The sequence below is a fragment of the Macaca mulatta genome, chromosome 7 (genome assembly GCF_049350105.2).
Source record: "Macaca mulatta isolate MMU2019108-1 chromosome 7, T2T-MMU8v2.0, whole genome shotgun sequence".
Lineage (NCBI taxonomy): Eukaryota > Metazoa > Chordata > Mammalia > Primates > Cercopithecidae > Macaca > Macaca mulatta.
Window position 1 is genome coordinate 3,815,556 of NC_133412.1, and position 8,142 is coordinate 3,823,697.

Here is an 8,142-nt window from a genome sequence, read left to right on the forward strand (position 1 = left end):
ATTAAAAGATCATTTTTTAAAAATAGGATCTGACTATAAACTCTTTATAAGAAATTCATTTTACATCTAAAATAATGGATAATAAATAATGACCAAGTAGGATTTATAGCAGGAATATAATGTTCAAAATGTAATTCACCATATCAACTGAATAAAGAAAAAAAAGACATATAATCATTTTAATAGATGGGGAAAGACTCAATCAACAAAATCTAACATGCATTCATGACAAAATATCATTATCAAACTAGCAAACTAGGGCACTCACTCACTCCGATAAAGGCCATCTATGACAAGTCTGCAGCTAACAATGTACTCATGGTACCTTCTGGAGAAGACAAAATTACAGGAACAAACACATCAGTGATTGCCAGTGGGGGCTGGGAACAGTGTTGACGGCAGTGGAGCGTCATGATGGAGAGCAGAGGTGGAGGGTGACAGAGCTGGGCCACATCGTGATTGCTATGGTGATTACACCATTGTATGTATTGTCTGTGAAAATCCATAGAATTGTACTCCAGAAAGAGTAAATTTTACCACACGAACATAAAAAGTCAGTAAAAAATTTAATATATGTAAAGACTAAAAATGAAAAGCATTTTCATGTATCAGTTTGGAAAAACTGTTAAAGTTTAAAACTCCATGTTGACAAGAGTTTAAGGAAGCAGACACTTTGAAAACTTCTGGGTCGGAAAAAAATGTGTGCAGTACTTTTCTGGAGAACAGTTTTGCAAAAGCTTTAAAAATTCAATGAACACAGTCATAGACAAACAATTCTATTCCTGAGAATTAGTTAATTTCCATACATCAAAACAAAGATGTATAAAAGGACATAGATTTATGAATGTTTTATATCCATTAAAACACAAAAAGAACCCGCGAGGTATTGTTAAGTATAGTTATAACTGAAGGTAGTAGTGGAAGAGGAAGAAATTTACTTTTTAATTTATACTCTAATGTGTCATTTCCTTCAAATTTTTACCGTGTGATTGTATTTCTTCTATAATTAAAAACCTAAACAGTGGACGTGGATGCAAATTAATATGTGGTGGAATAGGCAGAATGAGTTGTCAGCACTTGGCAAGTTGAAGGATTCCAAATTCTAAGTTAGGACACACTTCTGGAGAACCATAGTCCAGCAATTTGCATTGCACCATCTGTTTTTGCTGCCCCATCCAGTGGAACATGGTGCCTAAAATAGTGCCTTTGTTTAATAAGTGTAATTTTATCACTTAAAGCTATGTTCTTTCTGTCACTGTGTCAGCACAACATCGTCCCTTCTGCCGTGTGCTGAAGCTGGCATTCTCCACAATGGGTATTATAATGTCACACTGTGTTTTCCACCCCTAGTTTAGCTCTTAATAACTTTTGGAAGAAAAAAAAAACCCAAAACCCTGCTGTGTGTTCTCTGTTCTGCATTTGTTTGGACACAGTGCCTACTGAAGTGTGTTCGGGCAAGACAGCAAACACTGTTCAGATCCTCTGTGCTCCGTGTCCCGACCACATCAGTCCAGTGCAGAGCCTCCTAGCTGTTGCCTGGACTATTGCAATAGAGTCAAACATGTCTCTGAAAAGTCTCATGTACACCGTCCCCAGCTTACAATGTTTCAACTTACAATTTTTTGACTTTACAGTGGGTTTATCAGGATGTAACCCCACCGAAAGTAAAGGAGTACCTGTACTCCAAAACATCTCTCAAATCGATCTTCACGCAGCACCCAGAAGAGCTTTCTAAAGTTTCCTTACAGTTCCAGTAACTCCGTCCCAAACTCCTTCGGGAGCTTCCTGTTCCTATGAGGCAAGATCTTGTCTCCTTAGGATAACTTGTCCCTGTCTTCTCCAGCCTCATCGGTCATCATTATATGTTCCACCATTTATGCCCTGGTCAGGACACCTTCCTCACTACAAAATGCACCAAGACAAGGTGTGTACTCCGCTATCTTTCCCTCTTCCAACCACCTTTAGTCCTCATCACCCCCACTCCAGCTTCTACATTCTTTACCAGATGCCTTTCTTGACTCAACTCTCTGAGCTGAGACCCTCCTAATAGTTTATTTCACACCCTGTGCCTTCATCTGTCATGTACTGTCCAAGGCTGGCATCATCTACTCTTGTGCCTGACCTCAGCTACTGTGTGAGCTCCATGGGCAGGTCTTCTCTCTGGTCCAGTTTTCTATCTGTCGTGCATAGCACAGTGCCCAGAAGAGAGTCATTACTTTAAAATTTCTTGCTTAACTGAATAAATGTATAGGTCTATGTAGATGTTCAGCTGCTAGATATTATTAAGATGATGCTTATATGAATCATCCAGTTTCGATCAACAGAAACACAGGTAGCCATTGATTTGCTGATTTCTTTACATACCTATTTCACTTCTTAGATCAAAAAGAAAATGTAAACAAGGAGTTTGGATCAAGATTTTATTTTGTCTAAGGACAATTCAATGATATGTTTCCAGTCAATAAACAATTCATCATCTTTATTCTGTAGCAGTTGTTGTAAAAACTATCATGGGCTTTACCCACCTTCTAGGTGTACCTTCTTGCTTTTATTTTCTGTGACCTGTCTGGGTGACTTTTGGCAGAATTGAATTGAGAGAGGACTCAGATGAAACGACGGACCGATTGGTGTTAGCAATGTCCCAACCCGCCACTGAAGTAAGACAAGCGTGATGAGGGTGGCCAGGCACTTGCTGAATCAAAGGTCCTCTTTGTCAGAGGACAAAGATGACCTGGGGTCTGTATGTGCAGATGGAAATGACAAGGTCCCTGCCTTTAAAAAAAAAAAAAAAATCCAAAAGATCAGAGAATTGAGGAACTGTTCAGACTGAGATCGTCCCTCTCTGATGTCTGGCTGGCCAGATCAGAGAAGTAATAATCTGTCTATGTGCCAGACTGGGACCGTGGAGTGGGCACTTCCCATGTACTGCCCCAATCTTGATGTTACTTTCCTTGTTCAATGGAGGAGTACATTGAAGCGCAGGGATGTTAGAAAGTTGCTCGAGGAACTAGTGCAAGAGCCATTCTCAAACTCAGCCCTGATGGCTACAAATTAATGTCACAAGTCCCTCACCTGTCGGATCAGAGGGTATCAGACAGATATCAGTGGAGGGGGCAGGCTGGGGGGGTGTGTAGGAGTGGCAGGGAGAGAGTGCTGGCACACTGCAGAGAGGAAAAGTATGAACTAATTTAACGCTGCTCCCTTTCTTTAGATCAGGATGCAGCCACTTTTCAGAAAGTGACACATCTCGTTCTCCTTTTGGGGAAGGAGGGTGGATGTGGTATGAAGCCCACATCCCCACCCACCACGCCTCCATTTGAGTGCAGGTGGCCCGGGACCTATCCTGTGCTGGCTCCGCTCCCATTGTGTTCTGTTGCAAAGCCCAGTGCAACTCTCTCTTGCATTTCCTCAAAAGGTGCATGGCAGCTCCTGCTCCACAAGGAATAAGGAAGGCCTCATGCACTCTGTCTTTGCCTGTCACTGCCCAAGAGCCAAGACTCTCCCCTAAGGTCCTCACCCAGGACGGTACACTTAGCGTGCTGCCCAAAACCACAGAGTAAATGCAGCACACTATGCTTCTGCTCAGCGATTTCTCTTTCAGTGTTTCCTAGACTGTCCCTGTGTTTATCTCATGGAACAGCAGAATGTTCTACAGAGCTGAGAGGTGACAGGGAGGCTGATGTCAGGGGTCAGAGTTTCCTAAACTCACTGAATATTGTGATGATCCATGCATCTTTTTTATAATGAACTATTTCTGGTCTGCTTAAAATAAGGAGGTCCCATTATTAAGGCCCCTTTGGCACCACTGGATTTCTCCCTAAATGATTTATAAAGGTTTGTCTTTAAAACAGTACACAGTCCATGCGGTGTGGTTCAGTTAGCCAAACACACCAGCAACAGCCCAGAGGTTCCACAGCTCCGCGTGCCTGCAGGCCCTCACAGTCAAGCAGCTGCTGGTGGTGGTTGTGGAACTCTATCGCACTAACCAGTGTTTGCTGACAGCAGCCCCCCACTTTTACAAGGCCCCTTCTAATTTACAAAAGGCCTTTCTTTACCTGTATAGATTTTTGTTTAATTGTCACGAAAACCCGGTGGAGTAGATATTAAGGTGCACCTTTTCACAATGGGCAAAGGGAGGTTCCAGGTGACTAAGGCCCCCGGCAGGGTGTACAGTCAATAAACAGATGAGAGACACTCGTTCTTCCCTCCTACACGGGACTCTGATTTCATTCTCAGGGCCAGCACTGAGGGGTGGCAGGTGATACACTTAATGTGAAGGCCGCCACTACCCGTCATTCTGCTAAGATTTGTACACAGTGTTTCACGGCACAGAAGGCGCTACCCAGGAAGACAGGGAGGAAACACAGCAAACTCTAGAGGCTCCTTCCAGGTTTATAGAAGCCCACAGTCCATCTCCCCTCCCAGACATCAGTCTCCATGTGAATGCATCTTTTGTGTGTATATAAACACTGATATGTTTACTTACATAAAAGGCAAGAAAAAAGACTTAAAAGCCCATTATTAATAAAGTGAAAACATGCCATAACTACCAAGCTCATTACACAGCTATGCTGGCCTTGGCAGCCTGCTGAGCCCAAGAGGCGATGTCATCTTTTTATTACTTAGTATTTTTACTATTAACGGCATCTATTCTCATCCTTTTCTGTCACCCTGCAACTATGAGAAGTGAAGCCGGCTGGGCTTCTGCCTCAGGTGGGGACTTGGAGAACTTTTCTGCCTAGCTAAAGCATTGTAAACACACCAATCAGCGCTCTGTGTCTAGCTAAAGGTTTGTAAACACACCAATCAGCACTCTGTAAAAATGGACCAATCAGCTCTCTGTAAAATGGACCAATCAGCACTCTGTAAAATGGACCAATCTGGGCTCTGTAAAATGGGCCAATCAGCAGGCTGTGGGTGGGGCCAAATAAGGGAATAAAGCTGGCCACCTGAGCCTGTAGGCAGCTTGGTTGGGTTCTATTGTAGGCTGTAGAAGGTTTGTTTTTTAGCTGTGTGCAATAAATGTTACTGGTCATTCATTGAGTGTGCACTATGAGCTGTGATACTCGCTGCGAAGCTGCGAAGGTCTGCAGCTTCACTCCTGAAGTCAGAAAGACCACAAATCCACCGGGAGGAAGGAGAAAGAAACAACTCTGTATGTGCCATCTTTAAGAGTTGTAACACTCACTGCAGAGGTCTGTGGCTTCACTGCCGAAGTCTGCCAGGCCATTAACCCGCCACAAGGAGGAAACTCCAGACACACTGCAACATGAGAGGAACAAACTCGGTACACACCATCTTTAAAAAGCGTAGCACTGACCTGTGAGGGTCCGCGGCTTCATGCTTGAAGTCAGGGGCCAGTGACGCTAGAACATGCCGGAAGGAACCAATGGTGGGCACAGTTACGTATCAGCACAGAGGGGCCACAAGTTTATGGGCATCTGAAGAAAAAATTGCGTATCTCGTCAGTTTCCCCACACGGGAGTCTTTTGAGCTCTTTTTGTGTACATACTAATTAAAGGGATGACTCAGCCTTAAGCCAGACTGGAGTTGACTCTCCGTGAGTCCGTTTTCTCATGTCTCATTCTGCCGTGGAAAAGTGAAACACAAGCCACCGTGTGGCCTTTAAACACAACATTGTCTTACTTTCTGTGTCTTGTCGCAGACCTAGGGAGGCGTAAGTAGGCTTGGTGGAGGCACCCAAACCAGAGAGATTCCATTCTGCGTAAGGGCTGGGTAAAATGAGGCTGAGGCGTGCTGGGCAGCATTACCACGAGGGTAGTAGGCATTATGTAAGTCGGGGGATGAGGTGGGAGCCTAGTACAAAATACAGGTCACACAGACCTTGCTGATAAAATAGCAGTAAAGAAGCTGGCCAAAACCCAGCAAAAGCAAGATGGCAATGAAAGTCACCTCTAGTTCTTACTGGTTATTACAGTAGTTACAATGCATTGGAATGCTAAAAGACACTCCCATCAAAGCCATGACAGCTGACAGGTACCATGGCAGCATCTAGAAGTTACCCTATGTGGTCTAGAAAGGGGAGGAACCCTGGGTTCCTGGAATTTCCCACCCCTTTCCCAGAAAAACTCATGAATAATCTACCCCTTGTTTAACATATAATCCCGAAACAACTCCATACTCAGTTGAGCAGCCCATACCACTGCTCTGCCTGTGGAGTGGCCATTCTTTCATTCGTTTACTTTCTTAATAAACTCGTTGTCACTTTATGGACTCACCCTGAATTCTTTCTTGAAGGTCCAAGAACCCTCTTGGGGTCAAGATCGTGGCTCCTTGCCACTAGCAGGCTGAGGGGCACCCAATGGCATCTGCTCTGAGTTCCTCAGAGAACTAGGAAGATTCTCACGTGAGAGACCAAGGCTCACCTCCCCCAAGAACAGCCGGGAAAAGGGGAGAAGGAAGGGAGGTCACAGGGTCAGAGGGCCTGGGAGGGCGGCAGGTGAAAGGCGCTGAGCTCTGAGCTCATCTCCTTGTCTCCCTGGGAAAGAAAGAGTGTGGTGTTCCTGGTTCCAGGTGAACATGCGCACCCTGGCGGCGGAGCGGCCCAAGCGCTGGCTGAGAGGCCCGCGACCCAGGGCGCGCCGCCCCCGACCCCTGCCGCTCCCACTTCCCACCGGCAGGGGACGGGATTTCTCTCTGGGACAGCTGGCCCGCGTTTTGATAACACGTCATAACAAGCCGCGGTGTTCAAACCCCGGAAGCGCCCAAAGGGACCGAAAGTGTTTCCCGCCCGGATCCCGGTGGGCGGTGGGGTTTCTGCCTTTGGTGTCCCCCACCTGGCAGCTGGCCCTGCTTCTGTGATCCTACTGGGTTGGAACCAGGGATCCAGTAGGCTCGAAGTGGCCTCAGACGAATGTTTGGAAGATGTTTCAAATAAGGTGAAAACTGGGCTAATGTTTGTAAAACTGGTTAACCGGTGTTCAGGAGACGGAGCCATGTACCTGTTCACAATGTGTCTACAGCAGCTGTTTGAAGTAAAAGTTTTCAAGGAGAAACACCATTCTTGGTTTATAAATCAATCAGTTCAATCAAGAGGCCGTCTCCACTTTGCCACACCTGTGGATCCTCTAGTTCTGCTTCTCCACTACCTCATAAAGGCTGATGAGGAGGGGAAGTTTCAGCCCCTCCCTATCAAGTTGTGGTGGATAACGTGTTTGCAAATTGCATCTTGTTGCTGAAACTTCCTGAACTTGAGAAGTTACTTCACCGTGTGACAGAGGAAAAAGAATAGACAACAAGAAATATTACAAGTACAGGGAAAAGAAGACATTAAAGTGGCTGGAAGAAAAGGTTAAACTAGGGCAGCATTAAAAACCAGTAATGTGAATGTCATTTCCCGGGTACAGTCAACTGTATTTTTCTCTGGTGACCAAGTTTCCGCTGACAAGGAAGAGGATTATATTCTTTATGCCCATGGCCTGATATCTGATTACATCCCTAAAGAATTAAGTAATGACTTATCTAAATACTTAGAGCTTCCAGAACCTTCAGCCTCATTGCCAAATCCTCCATCAAAGCAAATAAGGTTATCAGATGAGCCTGTAGAAGCAAAAGAAGATTACACTAAGTTTAATACTAAGGATTTGAAGACTGAAAAGAAAAATAGCAAAATGACTGCAGCTCAGAAGGCTTTGGCTAAAGCTGACAAGAGTGGAATGAAAAGTATTGATACCTTTTTTTGGTGTAAAAAATTAAAAATGGGAAAGGTTTGAAAGTTTGGAAAAAAAAAAAAAAGAGACAGCGTGACCTGAGGTAGTCAGGACCGAGAGTGGACAAGGGCTGGTTGTCTTCTCTCCAGCTGGGCTGACAGTGGGAAGCATCCCATGGTACAAGGTGAGTTTGGTAAGTAAAACCTTTTGTGTATGTGTCAAAAGATTCATAAGTGCTTGGGACAGAATGATGGAAACAAGATTTAGCAAGACCCCAACCGCCAAAAAAGGTTTAGAGGTTGCAGCTGTAGGGAAACTCATACAGTATGAGTCAAGAGTGAGATAATGTTCCCTCTTTCCCACCCAAATAACTTACGAGACTTTAGGTGGCAGTTTAATTTATCTGTGATGGCTTAATCCACACTGGCCGACAGTAACAGGAAAGCAGCAGCATCCCAGGGCGGAGGCACCG

The 8,142-nt window shown here is 44.8% G+C and overlaps 1 pseudogene across 1 annotated transcript; it reads left to right on the top strand.

Moving 5' to 3' along the window:
- The first annotated feature begins 6,540 nt into the window (after window positions 1-6,540).
- Window positions 6,541-7,853, top strand: LOC144329708 (ribonuclease H2 subunit B pseudogene; annotated as a pseudogene). Its single transcript, XR_013395307.1, has 2 exons — window positions 6,541-6,637; window positions 6,700-7,853. The product of XR_013395307.1 is annotated as a ribonuclease H2 subunit B pseudogene (transcript).
- The last annotated feature ends 289 nt before the right edge of the window (window positions 7,854-8,142 follow it).